Consider the following 27,956-nt stretch of genomic DNA (forward strand, 5'->3'; position numbering starts at 1 on the left):
TCAGAGTTTTACCTCTTACCTTGCAATTTCACCTGTTATCAGCTGTGGGACCTTGAACAAGTCACACAGCACTTCTCTAACCCTCAGTTTTCTCATCTGTAAAATGGGGATTTAAAATTCCTGATGTGCCTTCCTCCAAGTTTTCTTTTAAATAATAATCAGATGTAGTAATATTTAAGAAAGCTGTATAAATACCAATAGTCACACCATATACAAAAATTAATGCAAATGGATCATAGGCTTAAATGTAAAACTTAAAACTAAAAAACTTACACAAAAAAAGTATAGGAGAAAATCTTCCTGACTTTTATTTAGGTAAAGATTTCACAGATATTAGCAAAAAGTATGATCCATAAAAGAAAAACATACATTAGACTTCATCAATATTTAAAATCTCTACCTTTCATAAAATAGTGTTATCAGAATGAAAAAACAAGCCACAGGCTGGAACAAGTATTTACAACAAACACATGTGATAAAAGACTGGTATCCAGAACACAAGTGTTAGTTGACTCTCACAACTCAATAAGAATAAAGCAAGCAATCCAGTTTAAAACATGGGCAAAAGATTTGAACAAACATTACACACACACACACACACACACACACACACTATGAATGACAAGCACATGAAAAGATGCTCAATATCATTAATCATTCAAGAAATGTATATTAAAGCCACAGCGGGATACCCCTACATACCCACTAAAAAGGTTTTTAAGAAATTGCAATTCCTTCTACTGGGGAGGATGTAGAAGAACTGGAAATCTCATATGCTGCTGGTGGGAATGAAAGTGGTATACCAACTTTGGAAAATAGTTTGGCAGATTCTTATAAAGTTCAACATATAATTACTACATGACTTTGAAATCCCATTCCTAGGTATTTACCCAAGATAAAGGAAAACATGTTTACACAAAAATCTATACCTAGATGTTCATATTTTCTCATTTTTTAGTTTTTGTTCTCATTTTTAAAAATTTTATTTAAATTTTAGGTAGTTAATATACAGCGCGATATTGGTTTCTGGAGTAGAATTCATAATTCATCACTTACATACAATACCCGGTGCTCATCATAACAAGTGCCCTCCTTAATACTCATCACCCATCTAGTCCATCCCCAAACCTACCTCCCTCTGTCAACCCACAGTTTGTACTCTATCATTAAAAAAAACATCCAGATGGCTAACAGACACATGAAAAGATCTTCAACATCACTTATCAAGAAAATACAAACCAAAACCATGATAAGATATCATCTTACACCTGTCAGGATGGTTAAAATTAACAACATAAGAAACAACAGGCATTGGCAAGGATGCGGAGAAAGGGGAACCCTCTTGTACCGTTGGTGGTAATGCAAACTGGTGCAGCCACTCTGGAGGACAGTATGGAGGTTCCCCAAAGTGTTTAAAAATATACCTACCCTAAGATCCAGCAAATTGCACTACTAGATATTGACCCAAAGGATACAAAAATACAGACTCGAAAGGACATACGCACCCTGATGTTTATAGCGGCATTATCTACAATAGCCAAAAAAATGGAGAGAACCCAAGTATCCATTGACTGATGAATGGATAAAGAATATATGGTATAGGGACACCTGGGTGGCTCAGTGGTTGAGTGTCTGCCTTTGGCTCAGGGCATGATCCCGGGGTCGGGGATTGAGTCCCTCATGGGTCTCCCTGCATGGAACCTGCTTCTCCCTCTGCCTGTGTCTCTGCCTCTCTCTATGTCTCTCATGAATAAATAAATAAAATCTCTTTAAAAAGAAGATATGGTATATATACACAATGGAATATAAGTCAACATCTTTCTTTATAACTGCCAAAACTTGGCAATAACTCAAATTGTACATCAACCAATAAATGGATAAGTGGGTATACATTAATACAATAGAATACAACTCTGCAATAAATAGGAACAAATTCCTGATACCAGCAAAAACTTCAACAATTCTCAAAGGCATTACACTAAGTGAAAGAAGCCGGACAGAAATGATTTTATTTATATAAAATTCTGGAAAAGGCAAAACTATGGGGACAGAAAAACAGATCAGTGGGTACCAAGAGGAGGGATGGGGGTTGGGAGAGGATTCATTCCAGGGGAGCATGAGGGAACTTTCTAGAGTGATGAAATGTTATATATTTTAATTCTAGTATGGTATTCTTTTGTCAAAATTCATATTATTGAGCATATAAAAAAGTGTTACCATATGTAAATTATACCTCAATAAATCTGATGTTATAAAAAAAAGGAGAGAGAGCTGGGAAGCAGAAAATGCCAATGGTAGATCTCATTTATGATGTATGTAGTATTATTCTGGAAAAATTTCCAAAAAAAATAGTTCTAGTGTATTGTCAAAGAGGAAAATATTACATTCACTAAATCATCTTGCTGACATTTAATCAACTAGAACTCTTGATTATTTGGCCCTTCTGAATATTTACAATACAATGAAAACTGATGACTGGGCTTGAAGGTAGCTTTTGTGCAAAGAAAGTTTAAATTTATATTTGATATAGCATTTTATGGTTAATAACATATATCCATCATCATGGTATCACACAGAATATTTTCAGTGCCCTAACAATCCTGTACTCCACCTATTCATCCTGCCTCACCCTTCCAACATCTGGCAACCACCAATCCTTCTACTGTCTTCATAGTTTTGTCTATTCTAGAATGTTATATAGTTGGAGTCCTACAGTATATAGTCTTTTCAGATTGGCTTCCTTCACTTAGTAATATGCATTTCAGGTTTCTCCATGCTTTTTCATGGCTTAATAACTCATTTCTTTTTAGTGATGAATAAAATTCCATTGTGTGGCGGTACCACAGTTTCTTTATCAACTCACCTACTGCACTGGAGGACATCTTGGTTGCTTCCACATTTTGGCAATTATGAATAAAGCTGCTATAAACATTTGTGTGCAAATTTTTGTGTGGACATACATTTTTCACATATTTGGTTAAATACTAAGGAGCTCGATTATTAGATCATATGTTCAATTTTGTAAGAAACTGCCAAACTGTCTTCCAAAGTGACTGTAACACTTTACATTCCCACTGGCAACAAGTGAGAGTTCTTGTTGCTCCACATCTTTCTGGCATTTGGTGTTGTCAGTGTTCCAGACTTTGGCCATTCTAATATGTATGCAGTAGTATTTCATTGTATTTGTAGTCTTTCCAAATTTTTTATTGTACTTGTCTTCTGGTTTCATAGCATTTTGGTCAGAAAAGCTGCATGGTACAACTTCAATCTTCTTATATTTGTTGAGGCCTGTTTTCTGACCTAATATGTGCTCTGTTCTGGAAAATAGAATGCATTTGCAAAGACTGTGTATTCTGCTCTTTTAGGATGGAATGTTCTGAATATATCTGTTAAGTCCATCTGGTCCAGTGCGTCATTCAAAGCCATTGTTTCCTTGTTGATACTGTGTTTAGATGATTTATCCATTGATGTAAATAGGGTGTTAATTTCCCATACTATTATTACATTACTATCAATTAGTTCCTTTATATTTGTCATTAATTTATTTTATATATTTGGGTGCTCCCATGTTGTGTGCATAAATATTTACAATTATTAGATCTTCTTTTTGGATTGCCCCTATTATGATTACATGGTGCCCTACTTTGTCTCTTATTACAGTCTTTGTTCTAAAGTCTAGTTTGTCTGATATAAGTATTGCTACTACAGCTTTCTTTTGATATCCATTTGAATGATAAATATTTCTCCATCCCCTCACTTGTCTGCAGGTATCTTTAGTTCTAAAATGAGTCTCTTGTAGGCAGTATGTAGAGGGTCTTTTAAAATTATTATTAATTCTGACACTCTGTCTTTTGACTGGAGTGTTTAGTCCATTTACATGCACAGTAATTATTGATAGATATGTATTTATTGCCATTTTATTACTTGTTTTGTCATTTTTTTTCTCTGAAATTTTCTCTGATCCTTTCTTGCTTTTATCACTTTTGGTCTCTCCTTTGTGCTCAAAGCAGGGCTGGTTTAGTGGTCATGAACTCCTTTAGTTTTTATCTGGGAAACTCTTTACTTCTCCTTCTATTTTAAATGATAGCCTTGCTGGATAGAGTATTCTTGGCTGCACATTTTTTTTTCCATTCAGTACTTATGCCATTTTCTTCTGGCTTGCCAAGTTTCTGTTGAGAAATCCCCAGCTAGCCTCAGGGGTTTCTTCTTGTAAGTTAAAACCTTCTTTTATCTTGATGCTCTTAGGATTTTTTTTCTTTATCACTATATTTTGCCAATTTAATTACCATGTCTTCATGTTGGCCTGCTTTTGTTGATTTTGATGAGAGTTCTCCCTGCCTCCTGGGTCTAGATATCTTTTTCTTTTCCCAGATTAGAGAATTTTTCAGGTATTATTTCTTCAAATAAATTTTCTTCCCTATTTCTCTCTTTTTCTTTTGAGACTCCTGTAATACAGATATTATTACATTTAAGGGAGTCACTGAGTTGCCTAAGTCTATCCTTATGTTGCATAATTCTTCTTTCTCTCTTTTGTTCAGCTTCATTATTTTTCATTACTCTGTTTTCCAGGCCACTAACTCATTCCTCTGCTTCTTATAGCCTACTGTTCATCGCATCAAGCTTATTTACAACCTCATTTATTGTACTCTTTATCTCAGATTGATTGTTTTTGAATTCTTTTAACTCTGTGGCAAAGGTTTCATTGAAGTATTCTATTCTTTTCTCAAGCCTAGGCTTGAGAAAGGATCTCTGTATCCTTATGATTGTTGCTTTAAACTCTCCATCAGGAATGTTACTTATATCTGTTTCACTTCACTCTCTGGCTGTGGCCTTTTCTTCTTTCATTCAATATGAAATTTGAATGAAGCAACAATATGATTATTGCTTTTAAATTCTCCATCAGGCATATTACTTTTATCTGTTTCATTTAGATCTCTGGCCTTATCTTCTTCTTTCATTCAATTTATCATTGGATAAATTCCTTTATTTTTGCATTTTGTCTAAATCTCTGCCTTCTTTGTGTTAGAAAAGCCCATTATGCCTCCTGCTCCAGAAAGTAGTGGTCTTATGAAGAGGTCATTAATGCCGAGGGCCTGGTGCTTCAGGAAGTGTCTTTGGTGTGCTCTGTATATGCTCTGCTATTATGTTTTGACTGCTCTATCCTCAAGCCAATAATTTGCAGAGGTTCTGCTTGCCTGCTATGGGCAATGTTTAGTCCCTGGTCTGAATGTGGCAAGTTTTAACTAGGTGTCCTCTGGTCTGCTTTATGAAATGAGACCAGACACCTCCTCCACCAGAACTGAGGCCCTGCAGAACTCTCTGGTCAGGAGATGTGGTGTGGGTAGAGGTTTGTGCTCGTCTAGGGGAGGGGCCTGCTGCACTGGGACTGAGGCAAGCATGACTGAGAAGGGTAGTCCCACCAGAGCACAGGGATGGTGGAACTTTTATGTAAGTTTGGCAGGCAGTGTCAGCACTATGCTATTTCTGAAGGTGGCTCTGTGTTTAAGCTGAGGGGTGAGAGAGGGAAATGTCACCTACCAGCTCATTTGTTTCCAGAGAGACGTCTTCTTGAATGCTGACTCTCAAGGATGACTCTGAAAAAGAGTGAATAATCTTCCCACTGTGTACACCAGGTACTCCTCAGATGCTGTTTCCACACTGTCTTCCCCCTAGTTGTCTGCCTGCCTTCTCTCCAGGAGCAGCACAGTGCCCTCAGGGCTCTATCCTAGCCAAGTCTACTGACCTTTATAACTCCAGGCTTTAAGCTCCAGGGGTTGCAAACACTCACAAAATTCAGCCCCTTTCATTTCTTTATGCCAATGGCTTTGGAGAAATGTCCTCCTTGTGCATTCTCCTGTGTGCTCTCCTCTCTCTTGCCCTTCTCTACGACCATAGCTCCCTCCCCTCTGCTGCACTCATGATCCATTTCTCCTTTAAACCACATCTCCACATTTTCTACCTTCTTCAGTGTGGCCTCTTCTCTTCTTTTAGTTGTGGGTTTCTTTTTCTTTTGGTCTTCAGGTCAATTTCTGGGGTATTTAAAATAATTTGATACTTATTTAGTTGTGTTCATAGGACAATATGGGCCCTCTAGGGCCTCCTACTCCACTGTCACCTTCCTCTGAGATCTATGTATTTTCTCTGATAAGGTTTCTCCTAAACTTTGACACATTTTTAAATGTGGTTGTTCATTTTTTTATTGTTGAGTCTTAAGAGTACTTTCTATATTTTGAGAGTACTTTTTAATATTTTGGATAACAGTCCTTTATCAGAGATATGTTTTGCAAATATTTTCTCCCAGTCTGTGACTTACTTTCTCATTCTCTTGACATTGTCTTTTGCAGAAATTAATTTTAATGAAGTCTACCTTATCAATTATTTTCTTCATGACTGTACCTTTGGTATTGTATCTAAAAAGTCATTGCTCTACCCAAGGTCATTTAGGTTTTCTCCATTGCTATTTTCTAGGAGTTTTATAGTTTTGTGCTTTACATTTAAGTCTGTGATCCATTCTAAGTTAATTTTTTAGAATATTGTGATGTCTGTGTCTAGATTCATTTTTTGTACATGGATATCCAGTTGTTCCAGCACCATTTGTTGAAAAAACTATCTTTGTTCCATTGTATTGCATTTACTTCTTCGTCTAAGTTTAGTTGGCTATATTTATGTGGATCTATTCCTGAGCTTTCTATTCTATTCCACTGATCTCTTTGTATATTCTCTCACCAATACCACACTGTCTTAAATATTGTTGCTTATAGTAAGTTTTGAAGTTGGGTAGTGACATCGTCCAACTTTGTTCATCTCCTCTAATACTGTATTGGCTATTTGGAATCTTTTGGCTTTCCATGTAAGGTTTAGATTCAGTTGTTAGTATCCACAAAATACCTTGAATTTTGATTAGGATTGCATTGAACCTATATATCAACTTGGGAAGAACTGACATCCTGACAATATTGAGTCTTCCTATGCATGAACATGGAATATCTCTCTATTTATTTAGTTCTTTTTTAACTTCATTAATCGGAGTCTTGTAGTTTTCATCATATATTATATATATATATATATATATATATATATATATATATATATATATATTAGTTAGTTAGTTAGATTTATACCTAAGTATTTCATTTGTGGGGTTCTAATATAAATAGTATTTATCTTTAAAATTTCAAGTTCTATTTGTTCCTTACTGGTATATAGGAAGGTAATTGACTTTTGTTTTTTTTTTTTTTATAAATCTATCTTTTTTTTTTTTTTTTTACTTTCTTTTTTTTTATTTATTTATTTATGATAGTCACAGAGAGAGAGAGAGAGAGGCAGAGACATAGGCAGAGGGAGAAGCAGGCTCCATGCACCGGGAGCCTGATGTGGGATTCGATCCCGGGTCTCCAGGATCGCGCCCTGGGCCAAAGGCAGGCGCCAAACCGCTGCGCCACCCAGGGATCCCGGTAATTGACTTTTGTATATTAACTTTGTATCCTGCAACCTTACTATAATCACTCATTAGTTCCAGGAGTTTTTTGTTGATTCAGATTTTCTACAAAGATGATCATATCATCTGTGAATAAAAAGACCGTTTTAGCACATCCCAGGTGGCTCAGCGGTTTAGTGCCACCTTCATTCAACCCAGGGCATGATCCTAGAGACCTGGTCGAGTCCCATGTCAGGCTCCCTGCATGGAGCCTGCTTCTCCCTCTGCCTGTGTCTCTGCCTCTCTGTGTGTGTCTCTCATGAATAAATAAATAAAATCCTTTTTTTTAAAAAAAGACAGTTTTATGTTTTCTTTCTTAATCTCTATACCAGTTATTTCCTTTTCTTGTATTATTACATTAACTAGAACTTTCAGGATGATGTTGAAAAGTGTGGTAAGGGGGGATACCTTTGCCATACCTGATCTTAAAGCTTCAAGTTTATCATCATTATGTATAATGTTAGCTATAGGTTTTTTAATACAGTTTTTTTTTATTTATTTATTTGGGTTTCTTTTAAACTTTTAAGTTTTAAAATAATTACAGGTTCACAGGAAAGAGCCAAAATAATCCAGAGAAGTTCCATGAACCCTTTACTCAGTTTCCCCTAATGGTTATATCTTATGTAACTATACTACAATATCAAAACCAGGAAATTTACATTGGTACAATATATGTGTATAGTTCTATATAGATTTATCACATGTGTAGATTCTTTTTTTTACATGTGTAGATTCTTATAACCACCAATGCAATCAAGATACAGAACTATTCCATCACCACAAATATCTCCTTTGTACTATTCCTTCACAATCATACTGAGTCCATTTACCTACTATTCCTATGCAACCATTAGTTTTCCATCTCTGTGATATTATTTTAAGTTATATAAATGGAATCATATAGACCTCTAAAAATTGGCTTTTTTCACCCAGCATAATTCCCTGGAGATACATATTTTCAGTGAGTTTTCTGTATAGTTGGGATTTGTGGGCTTTTTTTCTATCCACTCTGCCAATCTCTGTCTTTTAAGTGATGTATTTTGACTACTTGCAATGGACACACTCATTAATATGGTAGGGTCATTTTATTTTTGTTTTCTGTTTTTCCTTCCTCTAGGTCTCTTTTCCCTGCCTGCCTGTAGGTTCTTTTTTTTTATTTAATAAATTTATTTTTCATTGGTGTTCAATTTGCCAACATATTGAATAACACCCAGTGCTCATCCCATCAAGTGCCCCCTTCAGTGCCCGTCACCCAGTCACCCCCACCCCCCGCCCACCTCCCCTTCCACAACCCCTAGTTCGTTTCCCAGAGTTAGGAGTCTCTCATGTTCTGTCTCCCTTTCTGATATTTCCCACTCATTTTTGCTCCTTTCCCCTTTATTCCCTTTCACCATTTTTTATATTCCCCAAATGAATGAGACCATATAATGTTTGTCCTTCTCCGATTGACTTATTTCACTCAGCATAATACCCTCCAGTTCCATCCACGTCAAAGCAAATGGTGGGTATTTGTCATTTCTAATCTGCCTGTAGGTTCTTTAACAGTTTTTAGAATTCCATTTTGATTTATTTACACTGTTTTGGAGTGTCTCTTTTTGTATACCTTTTTAATGGTTGCTCTAGCTATTATATGTATACAACTTAAAGTTTGAGTGGAATGTAAGAACTAACCTCCCTTATGTGCCTTCATTTTCCCTCATTTATAATATAATTTTTATATACATTTTATATACATTGATAACCACATCAGGAATCAATATAATTTTTGCTTCAACTGTTAAACTTAATTTAGATAACACAAAGGAAGAAGGAAAGTCTTTTGTATTTATCCACAATTTTACTCTTCATTATTTTCTCCCTCTTCTTCATGTTTCAACATTCCTTCTTTTATTGTCTCCTTTCTGTTTAAAGAACACCCTCTGGCCATTCATTTAGGGTAGGTATGCTGGTGGCAAATTCTTAGTGTTCCTTCATCTGAGAATATCTTGCTTTCCCCTTCATTCCTAAAGGATATTTTCATTGGATATACAATTCTGGATTGACAGGGTTTTTTTCTTTCAGCACTTAAAACATGTACCAATTCTTTCTTCTGCCCTTCATGATTTCTCATCAGAAATCCACTGTCATTTGAATATTTCCCCCTTAGTTAAGATGTCATTTCTCTTTCATGTGTGTGTGTGTGTGTGTGTGTGTGTGTGTGTTTATATTCCAGAAGTTTGATTATGATGTATTTTGGCATAAATTTCTTTGAGTTCATCCTCTTTGGGATTCACTCAGCCTCTTGATACTGTAGATTGTCTTTGCCTAATTTGGGAATTTTTCAGTTATTATTTCTTTGAGTACTTTTTCAGCTGCATCTCCTTTTTCCTCTCCATCCAGAATTCTTCCTATGACAGTAATGTTAGACCTTTGTTATAGCCCTACAGTTCCTTGAGGCTCTGTTTACCTTTTTCTAGTGTTTTCTCTCTGTTGTTCAGATTTGATGATTTCTATTGTTCTATCTTTAAGTTCACTGATTCTTTCCTCTGTCCTCTTTATTCTTTCATGGAGCCTATCCAGAGAGATTCTAATAGTCACTATTTCAGTTGTTGTAGGTTTTAGTTCTAAAAAGTCCATTTTGGGGGGCACCTGGGTGGATCAGTGGTTGAGCATCTGTCTTTGGCTCAGGTCATGGTCCTGGGGTCCTGGGATTGAGTCCCACATCAGGCTCGCTGCAGGGAGCCTGCTTCTCCCTCTGCCTATGTCTCTGCCTCTCTGTCTGTGTCTCTCATTAATAAATAAATAAAATCTTTAAATAAAATAAAATGTCCATTCATTTCTTCTTTGTATCTTCTATTTATTTGTTGAAACAATATTTTTTCATTTGTTTCAAGTATGATTTTAATTGCTCATCAAAGTATTTTTATGATGGCTGTCCTTGTCAAATAATTCCAAAATCTGTGTCATCTTGGTGTTGATGTTAGTTGATTAGATTTTCCCATTGAAGTTGAGATTTCCCTGGTCTTTGGTATGACAAGTGGTTTTCTATTCTGGACATTTTGGATATTTTAAGACTCTGAATCTTATCTAAATCTTGTCTTTTAATAAGCCTACTATGACATTGTGCCAGTAAAGCCCCGCTTCATTATTGCTGGATGGGGTATAAGAGGTGGGGGTGGAAGTCCAGGTTCCCTGCTTAGCCTCCATTGACACCGGGAAAGAATGGGTGCCTTGTTACTGCTGGGCAGGGTTGATGTTCAAAATCCCCACTGGTCTTCTTCTGATATTTTCCTGGCTAGGAAGTGTAGGGATTGCTTATCACTGTTTCCCACATTGCTTTAACTGTTACTATATTGAACTATGTTAAAAGTCTTACTTTCCTACTTGGCTTTCAATGACACCACCTTGGCACTTCTGCAGAAATGGGAGGAGAGTCAAAGGTTAAACTCTGAAGTCAAAGGTGAAAGTCCAGGCTCCTTCCATTGACATTATGAGGGAGGAGTGGCCTTCTTACCACCAAAAGGAAATGAAATTCTTAGCTCTTCACTCAGTTTCTTTTACTATCTCAGCATAGTGGGGCAGTTTGGGGCACCTTGTTACAACTGGGTGAATGTAGGAGTCTAGGTTTCCCACTAGGCCTTTGCTGATAAAAGTCAGATGGGGGCAGCCCAGGTAGCTTGGCGGTTTAATGCCACCTTTGGCCCAGGGCATGATCCTGGAGACCCGGGATTGAGTCCCATATCAGGTTCCCTGCATGGAACCTGCTTCTCCCTCTGCCTGTGTCTCTGCCTCTATCTCTCTTTCTGTGTCTCTCATGAATAAATAAATAAAAATGTTTTTAAAAAGTCAGATGGGATGAATTTTTTTCCCCATCGTGTTTGGCTGGAGCAGAGTGGTTATTGTCTAAAAGTTTTCTTGCTATGCTGCCTCTTTTGTGGTCTTTTAGCTAGAAAAATCAGGATTTTCTAGGGGCTTGTTTATTCATTGGTATTTCTGGGTTACTAACCTTTTCAGCTCTAGGTCTAAAATATATGAGGCAAAAATAAAAACCATGTAAATCACTGCTGTGTTGTCCCTTGGGTCCTGAGGTCCCTAGCCCATCAGCTTCCTTCTCTCAACCTTTCAGTCTCTTATATTTTATATAAAATATATAAATATCTTGTATATCTTATTTGCAGTACCCAATGTTTTTAGCCATGCTTCATGGGAGGAATATAGAAAAGTACCTTGATATAGTTTTTTTTTTAGATTTATTTATTTATTTATTTATTTATTTATTTATTTATTTATGATAGACATAGAGAGAGAGAAAGGCAGAGACATGGGAGGAGAGAGAAGCAGGCTCCATGCTGGGAGCCCAACGTGGGACTTGATCCTGGGACTCCAGGATCGCGCCCTGGGCCAAAGGCAGGCGCTAAACCGCTGAGCCACCCAGGGATCCCCTTGATATAGTTTTTAATGTTAAATGCATATTATAAAAAATGAAGCCACCTATATATAATATTAATTTACTTGATAGTTATTTTTTAAAGATTTTATTTATTTATTCATGAGAGACACAGAGAGAGGCAGAGACATAGGCAGAGGGAGAAGCAGACTCCCTGCGGGGAGCCTGATGCAGGACTCGATCCCAGGATCACGGGATCACGACCTAAGTTGAAGGCAGACACTCAACCACTGAGCCACCCAGGTGCCCTATTCAACAGGTTTTTAGCATCCTCTCTGGCCTAGACACATGGCTATCCTACAAACACCGAGGTTGCTAAATAAGTGATATGTGGTCCTTGTATTCAAGGATCTCACAGAATACGGAACATTTTTTTTAAAAACAGGGCAATACAATTTATAAATCCTATGGTTCAAGACTAGAGTAAAATTTTCTATTTATAGATTTTCATACAAGTCAGCCATTCCAAGTGACAGAAAAATTGTTATATTGAGGGAAAGAAAGGTAACCTAATAGCTAGATTAATAACTGCATGATAGAAAACAACAGCATGATAGAAAATATTTAAAAGATTGTTAGAAGTAAAGGTTATCAGAGGAAATTTAGTAAGATAAAAATAATCAAGGGATGACTACATTTAAAAAAAGAAGAACCAATAATCATAATAATAATGATGATGATTATTAAATGCTATCAGTTATCCTTTACTTTCCTTGAGCTCAGTTCATTTTTTGATGAATAAAAAGCATGAGTAAGCGTTTTCTAGAACTTTTGACAGTCCTTAGACTCAAAGCTAGGGAGTTTTTGTTTCCTTGTATTTCTCTTGCTCTCATATGAGGAAGACAAAGAGATTTCAGTGAAGCACCTGAAATCTGGGAGACTTGTGAAGCATGAAAAGTATAGACATACCTCATTTCTCTGTGCTTTGCTTTATTTGTTTCACTGATTTTGAGGTTTGTGTGTGTGTGTGTGCGTTACAAATTGAAGGTTTGTGGCACCCCTTCATTGAGCAAGTCTATTGGCACGATTTTTACAACAGCATATGCTCACTTCATATCTGTGTCACATTTTGGTAATTCTTGCAATATTTCAATTTTTAAAAATTTTATTATACATGTTATGGTGATTTGTGATCAGTAATCTTTGATGTTACTATTGTAATTGTTTTAGGACACCACGAACTGTGTCCATATAAGATGGCAAACTTAACAGATAAATGTTGTGTGTGTTCTGACTGCTCCAATAACCAACCATTTTCCATTTCTCTCCCTTTCCTCGGGCTTCTTTATTCCCTGAGATACAACCATAGTGATATTGGGTCAATTAATAATCCTACATTGGCTTCTAAGTATTTAAGTGAAACAGAGAGTCACATGTCTCTCATCTTAAAAGCTAGAAAGTAAAAAAAAAAAAAAAAGCTAGAAAGTAGTATGCTTAGTGAGGGAGGCATGTCAAAAGAGGAGAGGCTGAAAACTAGGCTTTTTTGCCAGCCAAGTTGTGAATGCACAGGAAAAGTTATTGAAGGAAATTAAAAGCTACTCCAGTGAACACATGAATGATAAAAAGGAGAAACAACTTTATTGCTGATATGGAGAAAGTTTCAGTGGTCTGGTTAAATGATCAAACTAACCCCAACATTCCCTTAAGCCAAAGCCTAATCCATACCAAGGCCCTAACTCTCTTTAATTCTATGAAGGCTAAGAAAGGTGAGGAAGTTATAGAAGAAAAGTTTGAAACTGGGAAAAGTTGGTTCATGAAATTGAGGAAAATAAGTCACCTGTATAATACGAAACTGCAAGGTGAAGCACCAGTGATGTGGAAGTTACAGCAAGTTATCCAGAGAATCTGAGGTAGATTGATTGAAGGTGGCTACACTAAATAGCAGATTCTCGATGTAGGAGATCAGCTTTCTATTGGAATAAAATACCATCTAGGACTTTCACAGCTAGAGAAAAGATGTCAATACCTGGCCTCAAAGCTTCAAAAGGCAGGCTGACTCTCTTGTTAGGGGCTAATGTAATTGATCACCTTCAGCTGAAGCCAATACTCATTTACCATTTTGAAAATCCTAGATCCCCTAAGAATTATGCAAAATCTACTCTCCTTGTACTCTACATGTGGAACAACTAGCCTGAATGGCAGCCCATTTGTTTACAACATTGTTTACTGAATATTTTAAGCTGACTGTCGAGACTTATTGCCCAGAAAAAAAAATTCCTTTCAAAAGATTATAGTTCACTGACAATTCATCTGGTCACTTAAAAGCTCTGATAGAGATGTGCAACAAAATTAATGTGTTTTTATGCCTGCTAACACAATATTCATTCTGTAGCTCATGGATAAATGAGTAATTTTGACTTTCAAGTCTTATTCTTTAAGATATTCATTTCATAAGGCATAGATCCCACCTACTGAGATTAATCTGATGATTCTGCACAAAGTAAATTGAAAACCTTCTGGAAATCATATAGCATTCAGGATGGCATTAAGAGTATTTGTGATTCATGGAAAGAAGTAAAAATATCAACATTAACAGGAGTTTGGAAGAAGCTGATTCCAAACCTCACAGATGACTTTGAGGGATTAAAAACTAACAGTGGGGATCCCTGGGTGGCGCAGCGGTTTGGCGCCTGCCTTTGGCCCAGGGCGAGATCCTGGAGACCCGGGATCGAATCCCACATCGGGCTCCCAGTGCATGGAGCCTGCCTGTGTCTCTGCCTCTCTCTCTCTCTCTCTCTCTCTATGACTATCATAAAAAAATAAAAACTAACAGTGGAGGAAGTAACTGCAGATACAGTGGAAAAAGAAAGACAAATAGAATTAGAAGTGAAGCCTAAAGATGCAACTGAACCTTTGCAATCTCATGATAAAACTTGAATGGATAAATTGCTATGGATGAGCAAAGAAAGTGGTTTCTTTTTTTAATATTTTATTCATTTATGAGAGAGAGAGAGAGAGAGAGAGAGAGGCAGAGACACAGGCGCTAAACCGCTGTGCCACTGGGGCTGCCCGGGATCCATCATTCTAGATGTCATTAAGTACATTAGTGATTCATGGGAAGAGGTCAAAATACCAATGCTAACAGGTGTTCAGAAGTTGATTTCAACCCTCATGAATGACTTTGAGGAATTAAAGACTTCAGTGAAGGATTAACTGCAGATGTTCTTGAAATAGCAAGAGAACTAGAATTAGAAGTGGAACTCAAATATGTGGCTGAATTGCTGCAATTTCATGATAAAACTTTAATGGATGACGAGTTCTTCTTTTGGATAAGCAAAAAACCCGGTTCCTTAAGATGGAATCTACTCCTGGTGAAGATGCTGTGAAGACTGTTGAAATGACAACAAAGAATTTAGAATATTATATAAATTACATGTTAAAGTAGCAGCAGCATTTGAGGGGACTGACTCCAACTTTGAAAGACATTCTATTGTAGATGCTCTCAACAGCATCTCACACTACAGAGAAATTGTGAAAGGAAGAGCCAATCAATGTGGAAAACTTCATTGTTGTCTTATTTTAAGAAATTTCCACAGCGACCCCAACCTTCAGCAACCACCATCCTGATGAATCAGCAGCCATCACCATTGAGGCAAGACCCTGCACCAGTAAAAAGAATACCTCACTAAAAGCTCAGATGATGGTTAGCATTTTTTAGCAATAGAGAGTTTTAAGTTAAGGTATATATATATTTTAAACATAATGCTATTGTACCCTTAACAGACTACAGTATAGTATAAACATAACTTTTATATGTACTGAGAAACCAAAAAAATCACTTGACTCACATTATTGTGATAGCTGCTGCTTTATTGTGTGGTCTGAAACCAAATCTGCTGTATCTCTGAGGCATTCCTGTAGATTTTAACAGAGTACATAAAGGGCCATCTTTCTAAACAGGCTTTGCAAAATAAGAGGTGGCACCCCACAATTTTCCATCAGGCACAGAGTATTATTTTCAACCCACTGTAAGTGTTATAAGTGCCTAATTTCTGACTAATAAACTATCTGTCCAGTACAGCCCTAAGACTTTGAGGATGAACTATGTATAAATCCACTATCCACAGCTTTCATCCATTAGTTCCCAAGGTTCTGTTCAGCCTCAATCATTATCTTAGGTAAGCTAAATACTTCCAGAGAGTTGGCCTCAAAAGGTCTGTACCTGAAGTAAACACAATGTCTGTATTCAGCAGGCACCCCCCCGCCCCGCTTTCCTCCTTTAGGCATCCACAGCCAGCTGAGTTTTTGTTGGGCCTCAGCATTATAAGAGCAGAACCCTGGCCTTTCCAGATCCATCCTGGTCCTATTGGTCCTCAAGATTCCTTATGCTCAAAGTCTTTTCACTCAAGTGCCCAATTAGGGCCCCAGATCCTTACCCAGGCCCACAGGCTAATGCCTTTGATGTACTAGGATAGAACTCAAATGCAAGACCAGATTTCTCATTCCTTGGCTGCCAAAAGCCAACCTTCCTGAGATCTCCTTCTGAGCTGCAAAAGGAGGGAAGGGTACTCTGAGAGCCAAACTCTCCAAATAAATTACGGGCTTTTACAAATTAATGTTGTGGGGAACTAATGAAAGCTCAAATGAGGGAATGATGGAACAAAGCAATAAAGGGGCAAAGCTGGGGAAAGGGGCAGATCAGAGAAGTGAAGGGGGGCTGACATATGGATGAGATGGCTCTATTCAAGAGCCTCTACTTCTGGGCAAGGTTCACAGTATGATGAAAGGATAGCAAATAGGATTAGAAGGTCATGTTTTGAGGCTTAGCTCTCCAACTATTATACATAATGTTAAATGGGAAAAAGTGGCACCATGAATTACTGTCTCTGTTACCAGAAGTATTCCCCTGTTTCTGCTTCATCTCTATCCCTCTTCAGAGTCCCCAGAATATGGTAAAGAGTCTAAATTAATTTGAGACAAGTGAGGGTGGTCTTAATGGTTTGGTAGGGCATGGATACTATGTGGGATAGGTGGCAGGCAGCTCAGGATAGTGCTGATAGTACATCAGGCCAGGTGGTCAGCAAATACTAGTCAGATGACTGAAAGCACTGTAGAACACAGTTACAAGGAAGCACTTTAAGGGTCAGCTGGGGAGCTTTAGAGGGAAGAAATCAACCCCCTGGTCTTCCTTTGGTATTTAGATGGCAGAGCCTTGACCTCCATTCTTTCTGTGCCTGACTGGAGAGTGACCTCCAGCTCAGCTTCATTTATTAACTATTTCTTTAACCTTATGCAGAAACCAAAGTTAAATGCTAGGTAGCTATTTCTCGAGTTAATAGATGAAAATCTCTTGTTCACGGAAGCGAATTCCAAACCTTCTTCCATTTTCTAACAAACATTTATTTGAGAAGCTCTTTCTTCTAGCTTTCAGCTTCTTTAAACCATTTACCTTGGTAGCTTCTCACCATCCATTCATTGTGTTTAGAATTCTACAGATTTGTAGCAAGGCTTTATTTAAAAATTTCAAAAGTGTTTTTATATTTGTCCTGGCATTTGATCATTTGATCCTGCCAGTATTTAATTTTTTTCTTCATTAGAATGTGGTGGTACTTTTCTGGGTTGGCACAGCAATACTGGAAAATATTCTTTTGTAAGCATTCAATATCTAAACAAATCCCATTTTTAACTTTCCATTCTATACTTTGCCTCAAAACATGCCAACTTTAATGGTCTATCTATTTTTGAGTATTAGAACTTAAAAGTCAAATAATCACTGAAAACATAAATTGTCTTACCCTCTTATTAAGTCATTTGGCCTCCTTCTCTCTGATGCTATTGTTTATTTACTTTCATTTTTGGAATCAGAAGATCTAGAGATCCAGTTTCTAATTTTATAGGTAGTCAGACTCAGAGAGACTAACACTTAGAAGTACCCACATCAAGTCTGAAAATTCAGTCCTTCTAACTTTTGCCCAAGTCTTTCATGAGTTGACTGGGCTCTACTTAATGGTCTATGGCCCACTGATTTGGCAACCACTGGTTTAGGACAATAGTCAGTTATCTACACTAGCAGCTAAGGTATATTATAGGTGGTTCTTGAGCCAAAACCATCAGTGCTTGGAGGAACAATGAATTGAAACAATTTCCTCAGCTCTCTCTCTGAAGAGGCTAGCCAGCACCTACAGACTCAGATTGTCATTCATCTGATAGAGGGTATGAGAAAGAGGGAGGAAGCAAAGACAGACAGATAAAAAGTAAGGAGACAAGGAGAGACACACATAGAAAACAGAAAAATTGATGACATAGGCCTTATTAGAATTGCAGAATGTTAAAAATGAAGAGGCCCTCAAGAATCATAGAGGGGATGGGGCACCTGGCTGGCTCAGTCAGTAGAGCAAGCAACTCTTGATCATGAATTCAAGACCAATGTTGGGTATGGAGCCCACTTTAAAAAAAATCATAGAGAGGGTAATCAAGATGATTTCACTGGTGAATTTGAAACATTTGAGGAAACAGTAATGTCAATTCTACACAAACCCTTAAAAATAATAGAAGACAGAACACTTTCCAATTCATTCTATGAGTAGTATTAGTATTACCTGATACTAGAATCAGATAAAGACATCACAAGAAAACTACAGATGAATGTCCCTCATATAGTTGCAGAGCCCTTAACAACATTTTAGCAAATTGAATCTGACAACATGTAGAAAGGATAAAACATGATGAAGTTGTATCTATCCCAGAAATACAAGATTACTTCACATCTAAAAATTAATCAATGCAGTATGCCATTATAACAAGACTACAATATAATTATCTCAATAGAGGCAGGAAAAAAAAACATTTGACAAAATTAAATATTCATTCAATATAAAAGCTCTCAGCAAACCAGTAATAAAATGGGACTTTCTCAAACTGATAAAGAGCAACTATAGAAAACCTATATCTAACATCATATTAATTAGTGAAAAACTAAAATCTTCCACCTTAAGATTAGGAACTAGGCAAAGTTGTCTGCTACTTGTATTTAACATTGTACTGGAGGTTCTCATCAGTGCAGTATGACAAGAAGAAGAAATAGAAAACATACAAATTAGAAATAAGTAAAACTACCTCTATTTATAGACAACATGATTGTCTATCTAGAAAATTCAAGACTGCAAAAAAGCTACTAGAACTAATAAGTGAGTTAAACAGGCTCGTAGGATACATAGCCAACATTCAAAACCCAATTGTATTTTTATATACTAGCAATGAATAATTAAAAATAGAGGCAAAATATCATTTATAATATCATCAGAAACTTGAAATACTTACAAATTTGATTTTAAAATATGTGCCAGACCTCTATACTGAAAATTACAAAATGTTGATGACAGAAATTAAAGAAGACCTAAATAAATAGAGGGATATATCTTGTTCATGAGTCAGAAGACTCATTATTGTTAAGCTATCAATTCTTCCCAGATTATTCCATAGATACAATGCAGTCTCAATCAAAATACCAGCAAGGTTTTTCTTTGTAATTGGATTTTTAAATTTATGTGTAATGGAAAGCATATAAAATTGGGGGAAAATTTTTGACAATGAAGAACAAAGTTGGTGGACTTACAATGACCTGAATTCAAGATTATAAAGTTACAGCAGTCAAGACACGGTAAAAGATGGATGTGTAAATCACTAGTAAAAAATGATGAGTCTAGATATGGGCCCACACATATATTAACTAGCTGATTTTCAACAAAAGTGTCACAACAATTCATTAGAGAAATAATATTTTCAACAAATGGTGCTGTGTTAACTGAATATCCACATGAAAAGAGTGAAGTTGGACTGTGACTTCATATCATACTTTAAAATGAACTCAAAAATGGGTTATAGACCTAAATATAAGACCTAAAACTATAAAACCTCTAGATAACAGGAGAAAGTCACAGTAACCTTGGATGAGGCATTCATTTCTTAAATAGAACAGAAAGAGCCAAATTATAAAAAAATACATAAAATTGACTTCAACAAAATTTAAAAATTTACTCTTCAAATACACTTTTAAAAGAATTAAAACACAAGTTACAAACTGAGAGAAAATATCTGCCAATTATATATCTGATAAAAGAGGTTTTATATCCAGTGTGTATTCTCAAAACTCAAAAATATGAAATTATTTGCAATTGAAAATAGGCAAAATATTTGAACTGACACTTCACCAAAGAAGATACTTAGATGGTTAGCAAGTACATGAAAAGATGCTTAACATTATCAGTCATAAGGGGAATGCAAATTAAAGCCCAATGTGGTGCCACTACACAATTATTAAAATATTTAAATTTTTATTTTTTAAAGATTATTTATTTATTTATTTATTTATTTATTTATTCATGAGAGAGACACACACACACAGAGGCTGAGACACGGGCAGAGGGAGAAGCAGGCAGGCTGGCAGGGAGCCAGAAGTGGGACTCCATCCAGGTCTCCAGGACCACACCCTGGGCTGAAGGTGGTGCTAAACCAAGCTGCCCAAAATACTTAAAATACTTAAAATTTTAAAAAATAGAACATGGCAACTGTTGTTAAGGATTTGGAAAAATTGGAACTCTTAGCTGCAGTTGTACAGCAGCTGGGAATGTAAAAGAGTGCAATCACTCTGTTAGTTCTTCAAATAGTTAAAAATGGAGTTATGATGACCCAGCAACCCAAAAGAAATGAATGTAATAGTAAATAATAAAAAACTAGAAACAAATGAAGTGTTCATCAATATGTAAATGGATAAACACATCCATGCCAGGAAATGGTACTCAGCAATAAAAAGGATTGAACTATTGATATATGCAACAACTTGGATGAATCTCAAACTATTGTGATATGTGAAAGAAGCCAGACTAAAAAAAGACCACTTTTGTAATGACAGAAAGAAGAGCAATGGTTTCCCGTGGATAAGGAGACTTCTGAGGATAATAGATATATACTCATTATTTTGAATCTAGTGATGGCTTCATGATGTATACATATTTCAAAACTTAGCTCTTATCTTTTTGTAGAAGCTATGTAGTGTCTTTGAAGGGAGTGAGGAGAGAGAAGGAACATAAGCAGAGTTGTAAACACATTTCTACCCTGATTGGTCTTCAGCCACGAAACTAACACTGACTAATACCTTGCCAGGATTTTGGCCTGAAACCAGGGGCTGAGGTGGCTATGGAGCAATGCAGAGTCAAAGGTCTGACCAGTCCAAGCAGGAGGCTAATACACATGTAAAGGGAGCCTGTCTAGTGATCCTAAATGCCAGCTTGGGTGATTCAAAGGCACTGTCAAGTGGAGAGTTCTGGATTGGTTCAACTAGTATTGTCCATTGTCAGGGTCCATTGTGGAATGTAGGGATAGCAGGAGGAAGAAGTCAGAAGGACAATTAGGATAGAGATCTCATTCAGAAAAGGTCTTCAATAAAGACCTTATTAAATAATTATCTTGTGAATGGTATATGTTGCATTTTATATGAGTGATGTATGTTAAAATGTTTAGTTGTTAAATATAAGTATTTCAAAAGTACCACAATTTCTGATAACATATTTTGACTTTATTTTTCATTTTATAATATCCAGAAAGCCCCACAAAATGGATGCATCCTAAGCCTTTCTCCAACTTTGAGTATAGAGAGTTTCCAATGACAGTATCAGGACAAGGACCCGGATCTTTTTTTTTTTTTTTTTTTTTTTAAGGACCTGGATCTTTAGGTACTAGAGCCCCCACATGTCAAGCAGAATTTTAGAAAGATAGACATGGTCATTGTGCCCATAAGGATGTGAAGGCAGGATTAGAAGCCATCCTTGAGGAGGCTGGTGTCAGTGTTTTGGGGGGACAGTAGGAAAGCGCCTGGACTGGGGACCTGCCAATGGGAGCAGACTTAAGTTTTAATCATATATACAGAAGTTTATAATAACACTTAGTGCTCATTTAAACCAATATCCTCATTTTATGCTGAGCCCAAAGAGATTAAAGTGTATTACCAAAGTTACTAATCTGTTAGTGCCAGAGCCTATAGTAACACATTATATTTTTCTAGTACAGGAAGACTTGGGATACTAAAAAGAGATGGGACTCTTTCTAGAGAGGGGAAAGAGAGACCTGAAAAGGACTCCATGGCTTTAAGCATGTACCTACATCTCGGATAGTCTTGGGCATAAGACCTGAAGATGTTCCTTGGATCCTCCTACCCTGGAGGATGGACAAGATTTCAGGAAAACTTCAAAGAAAGTGGCTGAGGCCTTACCCTCAGGTCCAGGGCTGGGGTGTATAGAAGACACTAAGGGCTCTTTCCATGCAGTGGGCCAGGGGCCAGTCTGAGATTTGGCTAAGGATCCTTGCCTGGTGGGTTTTGGTGGACCAGCAGGTATCAGTAAAAGCCAGGCTATTCATCTCCTATTGCAAGCTATTCCATTCTTCAATGTGGGTGGCATTCCCCAAGGGGCAGGGTTGGGGCAGGGTGAACAAGCTAGGGAACAGCAAGGTGAAGAAGAACAGGAGCTGTTTATTGAGACATGCGATTTTTGGAGGAGGTGGTCCCCATGCCAAGACAAACTCCTTCAGAAATAAAGATTGAAAAAAAAAAAAAAAAAAAAAAAAAAAAAAAAAAAAAAGAAATAAAGATTGTACACAAAAGAGTAATTATGGGTTTGGAGTTTAAGGTTTGGTAGAAGAGAATTGGTTCTGTCCAGGATGAACTTTTGCAGTCTTCAGTGCCAGACTACAGAAGGGGAACATGTGAGGGCAGAGTGGGAAGTAGGTATCTCCAGTACCACTCAGCAGTCTCCTCTGGCTAGGAGGTGATATTTATCTAGGGGGAGACAGTTCTATAAAGTTGGTTTTCCTGGGAACTAAAACCAAAGGGAGCTAAAGCAGAGATGGGGCCCACCAGAAATGACAGCAGCAGCACTAGGGTCTTGCCCCTTGCCCTCCTTGTTCAAGGGGCTACAGCTGCACCCTTTCCAACCACCCTACTCAACTGGCTCGTGCTATTGTCATCAGCTGCCCCTTAAAGTGTTCTTTGCCACCAGCCTAAGGAGAGTATCACTCTGCCTCCTCCTACACTGAATGGCATCCTCTCTGCCTTGTCTGCCCAGCTGAGGTTAATACACCTCCAAAAGCGCCTAAGTTGAAGTCAAGCAGCTGTTCTATACATAGCTCCAGGCCTCTCTGGTGAGATTTTGGTCTGGAGACACTAAACAATAGTCTTGACAATTGAGTGCATAGTCCTCGCCTCATCATTTAACTTCTATATACCTTCAGGCAAGTAAAATAACCCCTTCTAATTAATTATCTTACTCTATAAAATGAAGGTAATAATTCTCATAAAGTTATTATAAGGATAATATAAAATAATGCATACAAAGTAAAATGAATAGTACTTAAATAGGTGGAGAACATAATTTATCATCCAAATCATGCCAATGGGTACATAAAATTTTCTTCCAATAATTAAAATGGGAGAACATTCATAAACTGGGACTTCCAGCTATTCAATTTATAAAGGCTACCTATTATTAAGAAACATGAGTTTCAATTCTGCAATTGATTGCCATGGAGTTTTGAGCAAATGAATTCCTGTCTCAGAAACTCTGTTTGTCTATCTTAGAAATAGAGTGTACAAGGTACAAGGGATAGGCTTAGAATTATAACAAGGTTGATAATTGTTTGAGATCCAACAGGACTGTGCATTCTATTCCAGAACATAATTCTGTGATAAGCACTGCATTAAATTACTAAAAATTGAGTGAAATAGAGGTACACAGAATTCTGATACCTGTGACAAGAGCAAGTGCACTGTGACCTCTAGGCCTTGGATCCCAGCTCTTAGTAAGAAGGGACTGGATACCACCAATCAGTGCTCTCCTATGATTCAAAGTCTGACATGGGTAGAACTTAGTATGGAAGAGAGAAGGAATGTGAAGCCCTGGACCTCAAAGGAATGGAGGCTGGCTGTCTTCCACAGGCGCAGGCCCCACACCAGTGACATTGGCAAAGAGAGAGCACCTACATATGAATGGAAAATCTGAGATAAGAAGAGGCCCAAGGAAAAAGAGGGCCCTCCCTTTTCTGCTCCAGGAAAATATACAGATCCGTAACAACTCAGCACTTACAAAACAGCCTGAAAACAGAAAGACCCAGAAACCAAATAATAGGAATGACCAAGCAGCTAAAACAAGGCTTTCCTTATTTTTTCCACGAAAATTTCACTTAAACATCTCTACATGTCACTGAGCTCAGTAAATATAGAATCCACAGGACACTTTCCAAACTCCCTTCCCCTTTGCTTCCTGTGACACTTCCCTCCACACAAATAGAAGAGCAGCAAGAGTGGAAAAAAGGGGCACCTTTGCTCAGTGCCCTTCGTATTAATTGTCAGGATCAATGGGAACTGAATCACAGGCACAGGTTTGAAGAGGGAAACGACTTGAGGATGAGCAAGGGCAAATTTCTTTTTCACAATAATTTAACTTTTGACGCTTTTTGAGTCCCCACAACCCACACTTCACATCACCACAACCACTAAAGAGAAAGGGGTCCCAGTTCATATGTAACTTCTACTCAGAAGACTCAACAGTGAGCTCTGGGGCCCCAACCCATTACTTCGAGAGCCCCTACCTGAAGAAGGAGGCCCTACCTCCCCTCCAAGTCCCAGAAGTTGTCCAGTTCCTACTGAGATAACAAAAAGTTCCTGAGGGTCATCCACATCCTTTAGTCTGCCTGCCTGATCTAAAGAAGGGAGATCACTTTCTCCCCATGGCTACCTTACCAGCCAACCAGAGCTGACTCTTCTAGAAATGAGCACAGCCAGGGAGTGCCTATAGCACAGTGCCTGTAGCCCCTGAGCCCCTGAGATGGGCTCTGGTGGGTTCCCACAGCTCCTGGTTTCCTTGAGCCTGGGACTAGTTCCCTGGGTTGGAATCTCCTCTTGAGCACTTGCCTGCCTAGCTATGTTGGAAACTCTGAGAGGGCAGGGACCATGTCCCACTTGTTCACAGTTTGGTCCCAGCAACTTAGTCACCATTTGTTGAATAAATGAAATAGCTGGGAGATTCAGTGGCTCCTGGTGGGGTGGTCATGTTAGAGCCCCAGCTCAGCTGCTTGGTAGTCAGACATGTTTATGACCTCTTCTCCTGTGGTGTGTGGGTGTGGGTGTGGGTGTATGCATGTTCCCCCAGGAGCTCACTGATGGTGGGTTTCACAAACTGGTTTTCGTTTATGCCACAACTCTGCTCCTTGGGGACTGGCTCTCTTCCTCACCATCTCCACCCCTCACCAGGAAAGATACCTCCTGAGGAGGTCCCCAGCTCTTCCCCACTCCAAGCTCCTTTCTGCCCTAGATCTCTGTGAGCTTTGACAAGTCTTTCTTTCCTTATCTAGAAAATGGAGAGGTTGGGCTACATGGAGGGCAAGGCAATCAGTGTCACAGTTATTCATCTCCATGATGTCTGAACATGGCTGCCTCCTGAACACGTCTGGGGTTGGGAGCAGGGACTGCAGGGCTCCAGACCCCACTCTCCCACCATTGTGACTTGAGTTGTGCATTCTATTCCATGAGAATGCCTGTTGCCCACCCAGGTACTTCCAGGACAGTCAAGATGCTTATCCAGACCTGGGCCTTCCCAGAGGAGCCAAGGCTCAGAGACAGTAGGAAACAGACAGGAAGACCTTCCTGACTGTAAAGATAATTAAGAACAGTAGCCATTTACCAAGGAGTGTTGTGGGTTTCCCTTTCCTGGCGATCACAGGAATGTGGAGGCTAGTGGGCCCCTAGAGATCATCTGGTCTAATCCCTTCATTGTATAGATAAGGAAATAAAGACCAACAGGGAGGAAATTGCCTGCCCAGGGTCACTGAGCAGCAAAGTGAAAGAGCAGAGACGCAGACCTGCCATCAAGGTTTACCAGCCAGAGCACATTTCATTGCTCCAAGCTGAGGGCTCCTACAACCACAAGACAGCCCAACAGTATCTTTGCTGTGCAGATGAAGACTCCCTGATGCTTTCAGAGGGTAAATGGTTTATAAGAGGGAGGGGTGAGGCCAAAGGCCCCTGTTCTCAGGGTGCCTGGGCCCAGGCTGCTCCCTGGACACTGCCTTGCCTTCTCTGAGGACAAGAGGGACCACTTTCACTCTGCAGTATCTGATGGCTGCTCCTTCCTGGGGTCCAGGATCTCTTCTCCCAAAGACTCACTGTATTTCTAGCACACCTATCCTCCAGAAGGTCTCTGACTCAGGCAGTCAGTAGGTAGGCCCTCCCTTTGGGGAGGACCTTCCAAATGCCTCTGGGTGAGTCCTCAGCTGGGGCAGGTCACCAATATCCAGAGCCAAGGTCCTTGCACTCAGGAGCTTTTGAGTGAGTGGGAGACTGAGGCACATGTACCCAATGGCAGATACTTGGGAGAAAGGAAATGGGCCAGTGCAGTCAGAGGAGGTGGGATTGCATGGGTCTTTCACAGATCCTGGGTAGTACTTGGATTAAGAGGTGGTCAGGGGAGGCCTTCCCTGACTCCTTCCTAAAGCTTCTCTTACCTCTTTGGAGGCAGGACAGGTGGGGGTGGCAGAGTATGGTTGTCAAGACACATACAGTTAGGAGTTTGGACTGCTTGACATGAGTTATTGACCTGGATCTGTGCCTCATTAGCTGGGTGACATTGAGCTCTTCATTTCACCACTTTGAACCTCAGTCTCCTCATCTTAAGGAAGCCTCACACAGCTCAGGGCAGAGCTCATAGGAAGTCTAGGAAGAGCTTAGGGGTCAATAGTTTGTTTCCAGGGTAATTTAAGTTCCTTCTTATGTTGGAATATTGTGGGGACCCACTTGGAATCCTAGAGTTGGTATAAAGATTATTTTTAGCTAAAGACACGTGAGATTCAACAGATAACAGGGGTGAAATCCTTCTTGGGGCTTCCCTTATTTGGCTAAAAGCAGCAACTTCTGGGAAATGAGGCAGCCATAAATTCCTTCTCAGGCCATCTACACCCAGAAGGTAGACTGTGAATAAAATCTACCTGAAATCTCTTCTCCAGGAGAATCTTTTGGCTCTGAAGGAGACAGAAAGACCATTCACATGTGTAGAGACAAACACTATCACAAATCTTCCTATCAACTGTTTGTTCTCCTGAAAACTCATTTATCTTTCTAAAAAGGCATTTGTTTTCCAGCAAGTGCCTTTCTCCCCTAGCCTTCACCTAGTAAGATGGCATATAAGCACCAAACTCCAATCACTCCTTTGAGTTATGATCACTCAGTTTTTGCCATGTATATGGAGGTTGCACATGGAAATAAACCCTGGTTTTCCCCTCCTGTTAGTCTGTGTTTTATAGGCTTAATTTACGTACCTCACTGAGTTTAAGAGAGTAGAAGAAAAGTTTTTCCTCCCCTACAATATTCAGAAAGTGGAATGTGTAGATTGATGTATAGATTTTATTTAGATCCTGACCCAAATAAACTGTTAAAAAAAAGACCAATCCTTCATGATATTGATGATACATTTGAACGTTTGAACACTGATAGGGTATTTGATGATATTATGGGTTTATCGTTAATTATTTTAAAATAACACTGTAAAAAATAAAAAATAAAAAAATAACACTGTAGTTATGTTAAAAAGATAATCCTAATGTTCCAAAGCCACATACTGAACGCTTGCAGATACAATGATGTGACAATATGGCTTGGAGTTAATAATTGTTGATGCTGGGTGGTGTGCACAAGAGGGCTCATTATGCTATTCTACTTGTGTGTAGGCTTGAAATTTTCCATAACAAAAGGTTTTAAACATGAAATAGAAAAACGGTGGATTAAGGAGGTATTTATCCAAATGGGGTTATCTGTCCGACTTTGGAAGGCTTTTCATTATAGAGCACAGCCATCACAAATTTAAGAAAATGTGTAATTTGTGAGCACCAGAGGCAGTGCTGGCAGAGGCTTAGGACGAGAGACAAAGATTTTGCCCCTTGTTTCAGCCCCCTCATTAGGCAGCATCTGTGCTGCTCTTCTCAGCCTGTGGCAGTCTGGTTGCCAGGCAATGGAAGCCAGAAGCCCTTTTCTTGGGAGAGAGAAAGGGGGAAAGGGAGGGAGAGAAGCAAGAA

At 38.4% G+C, this 27,956-nt stretch overlaps 1 protein-coding gene across 1 annotated transcript in view; it reads right to left on the bottom strand.

Moving 5' to 3' along the window:
• The window catches only part of SLC16A2 (solute carrier family 16 member 2), a 115,943-nt gene that overhangs the window by 16,376 nt on the left and 71,611 nt on the right, over positions 1 to 27,956 (bottom strand). The window lies entirely within an intron of this gene.

The sequence above is a fragment of the Canis lupus genome, chromosome X, assembly GCF_048164855.1.
Source record: "Canis lupus baileyi chromosome X, mCanLup2.hap1, whole genome shotgun sequence".
NCBI lineage: Eukaryota > Metazoa > Chordata > Mammalia > Carnivora > Canidae > Canis > Canis lupus.